The sequence below is a fragment of the Lithobates pipiens genome, unplaced genomic scaffold (assembly GCF_037356315.1).
Source record: "Lithobates pipiens isolate NorthernLeopardFrog02 unplaced genomic scaffold, aLitPip1_a1.2 Scaffold_23, whole genome shotgun sequence".
NCBI classification, from domain to species: domain Eukaryota; kingdom Metazoa; phylum Chordata; class Amphibia; order Anura; family Ranidae; genus Lithobates; species Lithobates pipiens.
Genome location: NW_027507785.1, coordinates 215,924,310 through 215,936,611, shown reverse-complemented (window position 1 = coordinate 215,936,611; position 12,302 = coordinate 215,924,310).

The following is a 12,302-nucleotide window of genomic DNA, read 5'->3' as shown; positions in this document are numbered from 1 at the left end:
TTATCATTTTAAAAGAGTAAATACAGTTGATTGAAAATAAATGGCTTCAGCCAAACACTAACCATGAGTGAAAGAAAAGTTTTTGTGTTATCATTCATATTCTCCAAAAAAATCGCCAAGAAATCATAAGTTGTGCCAGGGTATGTAAACTTATGAGCACAACTGTACATGAAAAATTGAGAGACCATTTCAACCTCATTATGAGACGCCCTTGGAAAATAGGTGTTTTATTGATATAATTGAAGTCCTTTTGGTACTGGTACTATTTGTATATGTATTTCTAGTATCCCTCTCTGTGGTGATTACTCTAGTCATCGTGACGGCTTATCGATCCTAGTAAGCTGTGGTTGGATCGTTCAATTATATGCAAACACTTTGACTAAAACGAGAACATTATGTAAATGTACCTTGTGATGTATGATATACGACATTGATTTATACATTTTGCAATGATCCTAAAAAAGACTGTTTATATTGCAGAGTGGTATATAATCCTTGAAGATACTGTTTGAATTTGTTTTAAAACACATTGGATTTTCCCAGTTCCTGAAGCCATGACCTGTGTTGTATATGGTGTTGGAGTATAACAGTGAATAGCGGGAAATACCACTGCTTGTTTGTCATTTGTCACATGAGAACTTGTTATGTACAGCCAAGGTTGTATTGAGGCAATGGGCCATGATACGCACTACAATATCTCACAAAAGTGAGTACATCCCTCACATTTTTGTAAATATTTTACTATATCTTTTCATGTGACATTACTAAAGGAATTACACTTTGCTACAAAGTAGTGAGTGTACAGCTTGTATAAGAGTGTAAATTTACTGTTCCCTCAAAATAACTCAACACATTAATGTCTAAACCGCTGGCAACAAAAGCGAGTACACCCCTAAGTGAAAAAGGCCAAATTTTGCCCAATTAGCCAATTACTCCTAGGGGCATGGGACTTGAAGTTCTGCAACAGCTGGTGGGCCCCAGATTGTCTACCCCTGGCATAGGCTATAAGAAGATTGCCAAGACCCTGAAACTGAGCTGCAGCACAGTGGCCAAAACCATAAAGCGGTTTAACAGGACAGGTTCCACAACAGGCCTCGCCATGGTCGACCAAAGAAGTTGAGTGCACCTCCTCAGCGTCATATCCAGAGGTTGCATTTGGGAAATAGATGTATGAGTGCTGCCAGCATTGCTGCAGAGGTTGAAGGGGTGGGGGGGGGGGGGGGTCAGCCTGTCAGCACTCAGACAACATTCCACGCACTGCATCAAATTGGTCTGTCGTCTCAGAAGGAAGTCTCTTCTAAAGATGATGCACAAAAAAGCCCACAAACAGTTTGCTGAAGACAAGCAGACTAATTACATGGATTACTAGCACGTCCTGTGGTCTGATGAGACCAAGATAAACGTATTTGGTTCAGATAGCGTAAAGCGTGTGCAGTGGCAACCAGGTGAGGAGTACAAAGACAAGTGTCTTGCCTACAGTCAAGCATGGTGGTGGAAGTGTCATGGTCTAGAGCTGCATGAGTGCTTCCGGCATTGGGGAGCTACAGTTCATTGAGGGAACCATGAATGCCAACATGTACTGTGAAATACTGAAGCATACTGAAGCAAATCCTGAGCATGATACCCTACCTTTGGTGACTGGGCCACAGGGCAGTATTCCAACATAACGACTCCAAACACACCTCCAAGAAGACCACTGCCTTGCTACAGAAGCTGAGGGTAAAGGTGATGGACTGGCCAAGCATGTCTCCAGACCTAAATCCTATTGAGCATCTGTGGGGCATCCTCAAAATGGAAGGTGGAGGAGCGCAAGGTCTCCAGTTCGCAACTTATGAAGCTCTGGTGAACTCCATGTCCATGAGAGTTAAGGCAGTGCTCAGGGCCGGACTGGCCTACCGGAATACCGGGAGATTTCCCGGTAGGCCACCTGCCCTGGGGCCACTTTGCAGCTGCAGTGCTCCCTTCTCTCCTGCGTGTCACAGAGCTGGGTCTGTGTTTGACAACCGCACTGTAAGAAGGTAACGCCCCCCTAGACCGGCTCATGTGATAGTAGATAGAATCAGTGTTCCACCTATCACATGAGCCAGTCTAGGGGGACAGACCGTATTACAGCGCTGCCGTCAAACACAGACCTAGCTTTGTAATCCACAGGAGGAGACATCCACCCTGTGTGCCTGGATAGGGGGGCGGCATATAGAGAAAATGAGCATTCCATATTCCTCCATGCAGCCGCTGAATGCTTGCAAGAGGGAGAAGAGGAGAATCAAGGATTCAGCGGCTGCATGGAGGAATATAGAAAGCTCATTTCCTCTATATACCGATCCCCTGCTTCACCTCCTGTCCATTCCAACGTCTTTTACTGCCCCCCCAGTTCTCCTTGTGCTCCATGGCTCCCCCCCCCCAGTGCTCTCCTCCCCCACTACACTCTCCAGCCCCCCCCCCCCAGTTCTCTCAGCCCCTGTTCTTTCTGTCCCTCCCTGCTCTCCAGCTCCACCCATCACTCTCTAGCCCCCACCCCAGTGCTCTCCACCACCCACAGTGCTCTCCAGCCCCCGTGATCCCCACCCTGTTCTTTCTGCCCCCGGTGCTCTCTAGCTCCACCCATTGCTCTCCAGCCCCCCCCCCCAGTGCTCTCTGCCCCCCGTGCTCTCCACCCCTGTTCTTTTTGGCTCCCCCTCCAGTGCTCTCTCAAGTTCCCCCCAGCACTCTCCGCTCCTCACTCCTGTACTCTCCACTCCCCCCTACATTTTGCCCCCACCCATGTGTTCTCCAACCCCGCTAGTGCTCTCCACCCCCCCATAGTGCTCTCCAGTCCCCCGTGCCTTCTACGCCTGTTCTTTCTGGCCCCCACTGGTGCTCTCAAGCTCCCCCCACATTGCTCTCCACTCCCCCCTGCTCTTTGTACCTCCCAGTGCTCTCCACCCCTGTTTTTTCTGCCCCCCCCAGTACTCTTTGCCCCCACCCATGTGCTCTCCAACCCCGCCAGTACTCTCTGCTCTCCTTTCTCTCCAGCTCCCACCCAGTGCTCTCCACTTCCCCTGAACCAGACGACAGGCTGACTGGGGCCGAAAACAGCAAACGGATCCTCTGGAAGGAGCACCGTCCCCATCCAAAACGAGAACAGACCCTGCCTGCTGCTGGCATCATCATGGGTATCCTGCTGGCATGCACGGTACCGTACCGAGCATCAACAACACACCTTCCCTCAGATAGGGACTGCAGACTGGGACATGGGGCACAGGAGGGGCTACAGACTGGAACGTGGGGCACAGAAGGGGCTGCAATGATGGGCTCAGTGAGGCTGCGTTCGTGGGCACAGCGAGGCTGCATTCACGGGCACAGCGAGGCCGCAATGGTGGGCAGAGTAAAGCTGCATTTGATGAGCACAGTGAGGCTTCATGGATGGGCACATTGAGGCTGCATTTGATGGGCACTGGTGAGGCTGCATTAAGCTATTGTATCATGTCTGCAGTCTCTGACCATCTCCTGTATCATGTCTGCAGTCCCTGAGGGAGTCTGGAGAGGAGTCAAGAGTGGGAGAAGTCAGATGTGTGTGGACTGTGGAGAGGAGACTATAGGATAAAACAAGAGCTACCAAGCTGGAGCCAACTGACTGAGCCCTGCACGGTGACCCTAAGAGGAGGTCAGTGACAGCACTGCCAGGCCAGTCTGAAGGGGGGGTCACTGATGTAAGGGGAAGTGAATACGATAATGTAAGGGGGCACTGATATAAAGGGTTTTCCCCCTTATATCAGTAACCCACCCCCCTTACCTTAGTGTATTCTTTCTGCAGAAGGTGGTGTCCCCCCCCATGTTCTGAGTTCCTGGGGTCCCCCTTGACGATTGACCACTTTTAACTGGAATTTTAATATAACTATTAGGGATGAGCCGAACACCCCCCGGTTCGGTTCGCACCAGAACTTTCGAACGGACCCCAAATTTGAACTATTCAAACTATTCGAACTCGTCTATGGGACTCGAACGTTCGAAATGAAAAGTGCTAATTTTAACGGCTAATATGCAAGATACTGTCCTAAAAAGGGTTTGGGGACCTGGCTCCTGCCCCAGGGGACATGGGTCAATGCCTAAAATGTTTTTAAAAATGGCCGTTTTGGCAGGAGCACTGATTTTAATGACGATTAAAGTGAAAAAAAAAAAGTGAAATATTCCTTTAAATATGGTGCCTGGGGGGTGTCTGTAGTATGCCTGTGAAGTGCCACATGTTTCCCATGTTTAGAACAGTCCCTGCACAAAATGACATTAAACGGAAATAACACCATTTAAAACTGCTTGCGGTTTTAATGTTATATCTGGTTCCTGCAATATGGTTGAAAATCATTGAGAAAAATGGTATGGGTAGCCCTCCCTGCCCATTACCAGCCCCTTTAGGTCTTGTACGCATATTAAGGGGAACCCCGTACCCATATTAAAAAAAGGAAATGCGTGTGGCCCCCAGGCCCTATATACTTAGAACAGCAGTATACAGGCGGTGCAAACAAGACAGGGACTGTGTAGGTTTGTTGTGTTAAGTTGAATCTGTTTGTAATTTTCAACTGGTACATTTTTAAAGTGTAGCTCCAGTCAAAAAAACGATTTTTAAGCTTTTTGGAAAACATAGGGAAGGGTTATCACCCCTGTATAATTTGTTTTGTCGTCCATCTTTTTTCATCTCACTTGCTGTTGTCTCCTTCCGTTTGCAAGTAGGAGATGTTTGTAAATTGGATGTTTGAAAGTAGGGGCCTGCCCTATATGCTCTGCAGAAATGGCGGAACAAGGTGTTGGTTTTGCCACAACATTGTAAGCCCTCAAAGTGACTCTTGGTGGGCGCTGGAGCGCCCTGCTGTGAACGATTATATCAAGAATTGTAATTACCGTACATGCCATTGTTGAACAGTGGTAGAAAAATTGACCTTTGGTGGTTGTGGTGCTGGTGCCACAACACTATAAGTCCTCACCGTTACTCTGGGTGGGCACAGGAAGGGGCCCTCCTGTCAAATATTATATCAAGAATTGTAATTACATGTCCCTGTTAAACAGGGGCAGAAAAATTGGGCCTTAGGCACTGCTGCTGGTGCCACCACACTGCAACCTCTCCCATATACTCTAGTTTTATTGCAGGAATTAGCCCTGCTGCAAAGCATTGCATCAAAAATTGTAATTAAACGCCCCTGTTAAACAGGGGCAGAAAAATTGGGCCTTAGGCACTGGTGCTGGTGCCACCACACTGCAACCTCTGCCATATACTCTACTCTAGTTTTATTGCAGGAATTAGCCCTGCTGCAAAGCATTGCATCAAAAATTGTACTGAAATGCCCCTGTTAAACAGGGGCAGAAAAATTGGGCTGATGGCATCAACCAGAACCAGAAATGTTCTTTCAACATATCAGCGGAGGAGGAAGAGGATAGACAATCAACATAACAGGACAGTCACTCAGCATCAGCATAGGCAGTCTTGAAGGGATGTGATATTTCAAAAAAAATTATTCTGTTACATCAGCTTCAGGTGCTTGGTAGCTGTGGGTGATCCAAGACTGATTCATCTTGATGAAGGTCAGTCGATCAACTGATTCGGTGGACAGGCGCACCCTGTGATCAGTAACAAAGCCACCAGCAGCACTGAAGGTGCGTTCTGAAAGAACGCTGGATGCAGGACAGGCCAGTAGCTCAATTGCATACTGTGCAAGCTCTGGCCAGTGATCCATCCTCAAGACCCAGTAAGCCAGAGGATTTTCGGTGGGAAAGGTGTCCAAGTCTGACCTTGCCCCTAGGTATTCCTGCACCATGTAAATCAGACGCTGGCGATGGGTGCTGGAACCGATCATACCTTGGGGCTGCGGACTAAAAAATTGTCTGAAAGCATCAGTCAGACGGCCACCTTCTCCACCGCTCCTTCTGATCGATGCCTCAGCAACACGTTGTCCAGGACCAGGAGTTTGTAACCTCCCAGTCTCTGGGAACGCGTTGCACAGACCTTTCTGCAAGGCCTCCCGGAGATGTCTCATCCTCTGCTCCCTCTGCGATGGCAAGATAAGGTCGGCAACCTTACCCTTGTACCGTGGATCAAGGAGAGTGGCCAGCCAGTAATGGTCCCTCTCCTTGATCCGAAGAATACGAGGATCCTTCCGCAGGCTTTGCAGGATCAGGGAGGCCATGCAGCGTAGGTTAGCTGAGGCCGCGTACACACGGGCGGACTGTTCGCCCAACTTTGTCCGCTGAACAGTGTTTCAGCGGACAGTCCGCTCGTGTGTGGGCTTCAGCGGACAGTTTCAGCGGACAGTCTGACGAACAAAGTTTTTCGGAATTCCCGTTAGACAGTCCGCTGAAACTTGGTTTGAGCGGACAGTCCGCTCGTGTGTAGGCTTGTTCGTCAAACTAAGTCTCGCGCATGCTCAGAAAGAATTTACAGGGCGGACAGGGCGGAAGCGCTCGGTCTTGTAAAACTAGTGTTCGTATTGAAGCTAGCATATTCGTCATGCTGTTAATTTTGTGGTTTTTTAATATAGCCCGTTCTTTTCTTCTTCGTAATGCAAGAAAAGTGAAGTAGCTTTGCTGCTTATATTCACACAGAGTTATACCACATGTTTTTATTCATCCTCTTCCTATGATTAATCTTCCAATTCTCGAAAAAATATATTCAAAAAAAAAACCCTAAAAAAAAAAAATATATAAAATAAAAACCACCCAAAAAATGTATATATATATATATATATATATATATATATATATATATATATATATATATATATTTCTTAAAAAGAAATATAGAATTTATCTATTACTATATATTTTTGGAACTACTATTGTCATATTTTTTTTTTTTGTTTTTTTTTGTGGGGGGGGGGGGTTGAAACAAGATGGACTTGCATTTTTTTTGGCCAAGCAGGACTATGCAAGTAGAGATAGATAGATAGATAGATAGATAGATAGATAGATAGATAGATAGATAGATAGATAGATAGATAGATACCCAAACCAGCATTTTAGCTTACACATGATTGCATGTTCAAAATCAGCAGAGCTTCCCCTCATTTCAAATGATAAGCCTCAAATTTACAGCGACTGCACTTCCAAGTGCACTTGCAGTGCTTTAAAAATTGCACTTGAAGTTAGCATATTTACATGAACATGTGTTTTGTAAATAACCCCCAGAGTCTTTTGACATGTATCTGCCTATTCACAAATAAACTTTGTTTTTTAAGCCAAAATAAAAAAAAAAAAAAAAAAAAAAAACATACAAGATTTTTTTGAAATAATAAATTTTTATTTTTCCTCAGAACAAAAATAAATCAAGAGGGAGGCAACACTGGAGACAATTTTGACGTTTGTGAAGCCTTTTGTCCCCCAGGCACACATCAAGTGAGTGGCCACCAAAATTCCGAACCTGTGTAGCATGTAAATAGGGAGCACAACCAGGTCCTAGAATCCCAAAGACCAGGAACAGCAGCAGATGAGATCTATGTCCCTAGACTGTGGTACTACAACAGCCTGCGTCTTCTTTCAGAGCAGACTGAAGCCAGGCAGTCACTTGCGACTCTTCCGTCTAGCCTTCCCTCCACGCGTCGCTGGAGGCTGTGCCTCTGGTGGTGGAGTTGTGGTAGGAGGAGGAGGAGGAGCAGTAGGGTCTGCGTTGTAAAGCTTGGTGGTGGGTGTGAGCTCACCCTTCAGACCCCGTTGGATGGCATCAAAAAATATTGCTTCACACAAGTTGCGCTGTGGTTTATCCATTTCAAGTAGCTTACTAGCCAGATAAGTGGCATAGGCCTCCTCCGGATTGGGGGGTTTGGACAGAACTTGTGTGGCTTGGCGTATAAGCGCCAAGGACTCCTCCTCTGTACGGGTCATCCTCCTGGGCCTTTTGCTGGCTAGGCGGAGGGGAGGGACCTGGCTTTCAGTCCTACTCCTGCTGGGCCCAGCTAGCTCTTGTGTGTCGCTGGTCCCGGCCTCCTCCTCCATACCACTGGTCCCGGCCTCCTCCTGGGTGAGCTCATCCTGTGTAAAAAACAAAGAAATCAATAAATAAAATATGTCTATATTTTGAAATCATCAATCACTAACAATTTTACAGTTCTCACTTGCAAATACATTTGTCTTGAAATACAAAAGGCTATCATTTTGACACCATCATTTTTCCATCAGTTCACCAAGATTTGAGCCACATTTGTGTAAACTACTGTATCCTTCTATCTAATTTAATTTGTGATGAAATCCTAGATTTGGAAGCAATTCAAACATTGAACTTTACATCATTAATATTTGAGCAATCCAAACTTTAGAAACTAAAATATACCTGGCTCCAGCTCGGCGCATCAACTTCGTCCAGCAAGGAAGGGTCTGGATCTTCCAGGGATGGCTCACCTGAGGCGGAGGGAAGGGTGGAGGGACGGGTAGACGGAAGAGTCGAAAGTGACTGCCTGGCTTCTGACGTGTCATCCAGAAAACGCAGCCTGTCATAATACCACAGCTTAGGTACATAGACCTGACCTGCTGCTGATCCTGATGTTTGGGACTCTAGGATCTTTCTGCGCTCCCGCCTATACACGCTACGCAGGTTCTTAATTTTGGCGTTCACAAAGTCAGTGTCTGCCTGGGGGAGTCGGGTTTTCACAAACGTCAAAACTGTCTCCAGTGTCTTCTTCCGGGCAGCACGGCTTGAATATTGGGGGTGTTTTGAATCCCAAAGACTACTGTGCGACTCAATTAAATCCAGAAATGTTGAGAGGAAGGCCTCCTCCTTAAAGGGGTCTGGGGTATACCTTTGCATTTTCTGAAAAAAAAAAAAGAAAAAAAAAAAAGTCAGACCAAATGCACACTATATTGTGACAATGTAGGCGAGACACACACTACCACACACGCTACCCCCCACACACACACACAATACCCCACACACACACACTACCCCTCCCACACACACAAACACTACCCCCCCCCCCCACACACACACACACACACACACACACACACACACACACTACACACTACTGCCCCATACACATACACACACACACACACACACACACACACACACACACACACACACACACACACACACACTACCCCCACCCCCCCACACACACACACACACACACACACTACCCCCACCCCCCTATACACCCACCTCCACCCCCACACTACCACACAAAACACCAACCCCACTCAATCACCAACCCACATAAAAATCAATTAAACATCAATAAGATTAAATTTCAATATACACATTCCTAACGCAGGCTTTAAATTAAACGAAAATAAAACGATAACCATCTTACCGTCGCGTGTAGCACTCGCTGCTTCCGTTCGGACAAGCGTACGGCCTCGCGGTAACGCTTTATATACAGCGCATGCGCTCAGGCTCCGCCTGCGTCGCCCGCCCCTGACGTTCCTTGTGACTGTATTTCCCCGCCCCTTTTACCCTCGTTCCGCTGTGGGTGAATGATAGGAGAAAATGGCGGATGCAAATTCTATTAGCAGCGTGAGCAGCGCGGAGGAAAGCCATGGCCCCCATGCTTCTGGAGCAAGGAGGAGATATAAGGCCACCAATATGGCCTTTGAAGAGATGGTGGAGATGGTGGCTATATTAAGAAGGGAGGACTATGATGGGGAACATGGCCCGTACCCTAAACCCAATGTCCGGAAAAGCGGCATCTTGGAGGAGGTCGTCACAACTTTGTACAACAAATTTGGGGTACGAAGAGGCAAGGACCAGCTCCGGAAACGATGGTCCGACATCAAGTCCAGGGAGCCGGAGCAATATCATCGCATCAAAAAGGCCCTGAAAAAAAAGTGAGTAAACTCCGCGTTTATCGTGACTGTCGGACATAATCGTTCGTGTAGGTATTGTATGTAAATCTGGCGGATTTGATCGTAATCGTTCGTGTAGGTACCGTATGTGAATCTGGCGGATTTGATCGTAATCGTTCGTGTAGGTATTGTATGTGAATCCGGCGGATTTCATCGTAATCGTTCGTGTAGGTATTGAATGTAAATCTGGCGGATTTGTTCGTAATCGTTCGTGTAGGTATTGTATGTAAATCTGGCGGATTTGATCGTTCGTGTAGTTAATAGTTCATGTAATGAGCGCATACGGTTGTTCGTATATGTGGGCGTAAATAGCATGAATTTGTATATGGTGTAAATTTATCTGGTGTTAGATTCGATTTTAATTAGTTTTTAATTTTTTTTGTATTGTTCATGATAAACTGAATTGTCACGCTCAGTTTATAGGATATAAATTTTTAATAAAGTTTCATAAATTTATTCAGTGCAATGTAGACTCAATAAAAAAAAATTAGATAGATAGATAGATAGATAGATAGATAGATAGATAGATAGATAGATAGATAGATAGATAGATAGATAGATAGATAGATAAAATGCTGGTTCAACATCTGGACTGGGAAATATTTAAGTGTAGTTTGGGACATCATAGAACATTTTTTGACATAATCACACGCAGGTACTCCAGGGGATGATTCGAGTGTGTCCGTCTGTGAAACTTGGACAAAAGATATAAAGTATCACAGTTTGGTTAAAGGCTAGGTTCACATTGCTGCAATGTACGAGATCAAATGTGATTTGCACCGCACTGCAGTGCAAATCACATGTGATCTCTGTGTGATGCGATTTCAGTCATACATATAGTATGGCTGAATTTGCATCGCATCCGGCCCAAACTTGTACATGGCCCTTTTTTTAGTCCACAGCCGAATCGGATCACATGGGTGTTCACACCATGTGCTCCGATTCCTGTCTGAGTTTAAAGATTGCACTGTGAAATGAGAACTAATTTGGAGGTGTCAATAAAACTTTACACTGATACTCCCAGCAGGTCACATAGGGCAGTGCGAACTGCGCATGCGATGCGTGAAACCACAGTAGATTTGCAGCGTTCGCACATCGCAGCAGTCTGAACACAGCCTAACAAAAAAAAAGTCATTTTAAGGATGTATTAAACTAGGATCTTGTAATAACCAGCTAATAATTGTACACCACTTCAAACCAATGTTTCATATTCAAATTTCTGAACTCAAATATCACTATGCTTAAAAGTATCTTTTTTTTTTTTTTCATTCTCATATGGGAACAAAGACTCAGACAAGAGGCGGAGCAGCCCAGGACCCCCCGACCTCGCCAGCCTGATTGGGCACTTAGCCCCAGCCCCGCGTCGGTATTGGAGCTGCCCAGCCCAGTGTCCGAGAGGGAGCAGCCAAGCTCGGTATCCTCCGCTGGACCAAGCTCCGTAGCTCCACTGGATGAGCCGAGCCCAGGGCTAGATGTGGAGGAGGAAGAGCAGGTGGAGTTACACACCCCACAAAGTGAGTGTCTGACAACCCAGCTTAAGGTAAACAATTAATGGCTGTATATTTTAACCAATTTTTTATCTACACATGTTTTTAGGTGATGATCTGGTTGTGGTAGGAGAAGCCGCGGAGCCATTTTCAGCGGACAGTGCCCAGAGGCTAATTGGTGACATCATGGCCTGGAATGGGCAGATTGACCGGATGGAGAACCAGATTCTCAACATCCAAAGAGAACTGGTCACTATGAGGCAGGGAATGAAGAACATGATCGATGTTTTAGGGAGAATCTAAGCCCCTTTTCCCTAAAAACCAATCGATCATGTTCTTCATTCCCTTGTAAAAACGTTTTTAATGTTTTAAAAACAGAGTTTTTAGAGGCCAAATTTTGAAGATGCACACGGTGTGTCAACATGTGCTATGTGCCATCAGAGGATCGCAATGGACGCATTTGGTGTTTGCAAACCCTTCCTCATTCTAGTATGTGAGAGGAAGGGATTGCACACACCAAACACGTCCATTGATCACTCATGATGGTACATAGCACATGTTGACATTACCAATTTTTGGTGTGCATCTTCAAAATTTGGCTTTACCCCTTGTTTTCTGTAAATAGTTAAAAATTTGATTTTATGTATTTTTTTTATACATTTAGGCACTGGTTGGAATGTGCACTATTAAAAATTAAAAAAAAAAGATGTGTGTGTGTGTGTGTGTGTCTACTTCTTTCAATACTCAATATCAGTTTGGGAAGTCATTTTGTGTTTTCTGTCACAAAGGGCCTTATTTCCTATTGTCAAAAACCACTTTGCTATACAAATGCACTAGGACAGGAATATGCAATTAGTGGAAATCCAGCTGTTGCAGAACTACAAGTCCCATGAAGCATAGCAAGACTGACAGCCACAAGCATGAGACCCAGAGGCATGATTGACTTGTAGTTTTGCACCAGCTGGAGGTTGGCCAATTGCATATCCCTGAATTAGGACAATGTAGGAGACAAGCAAC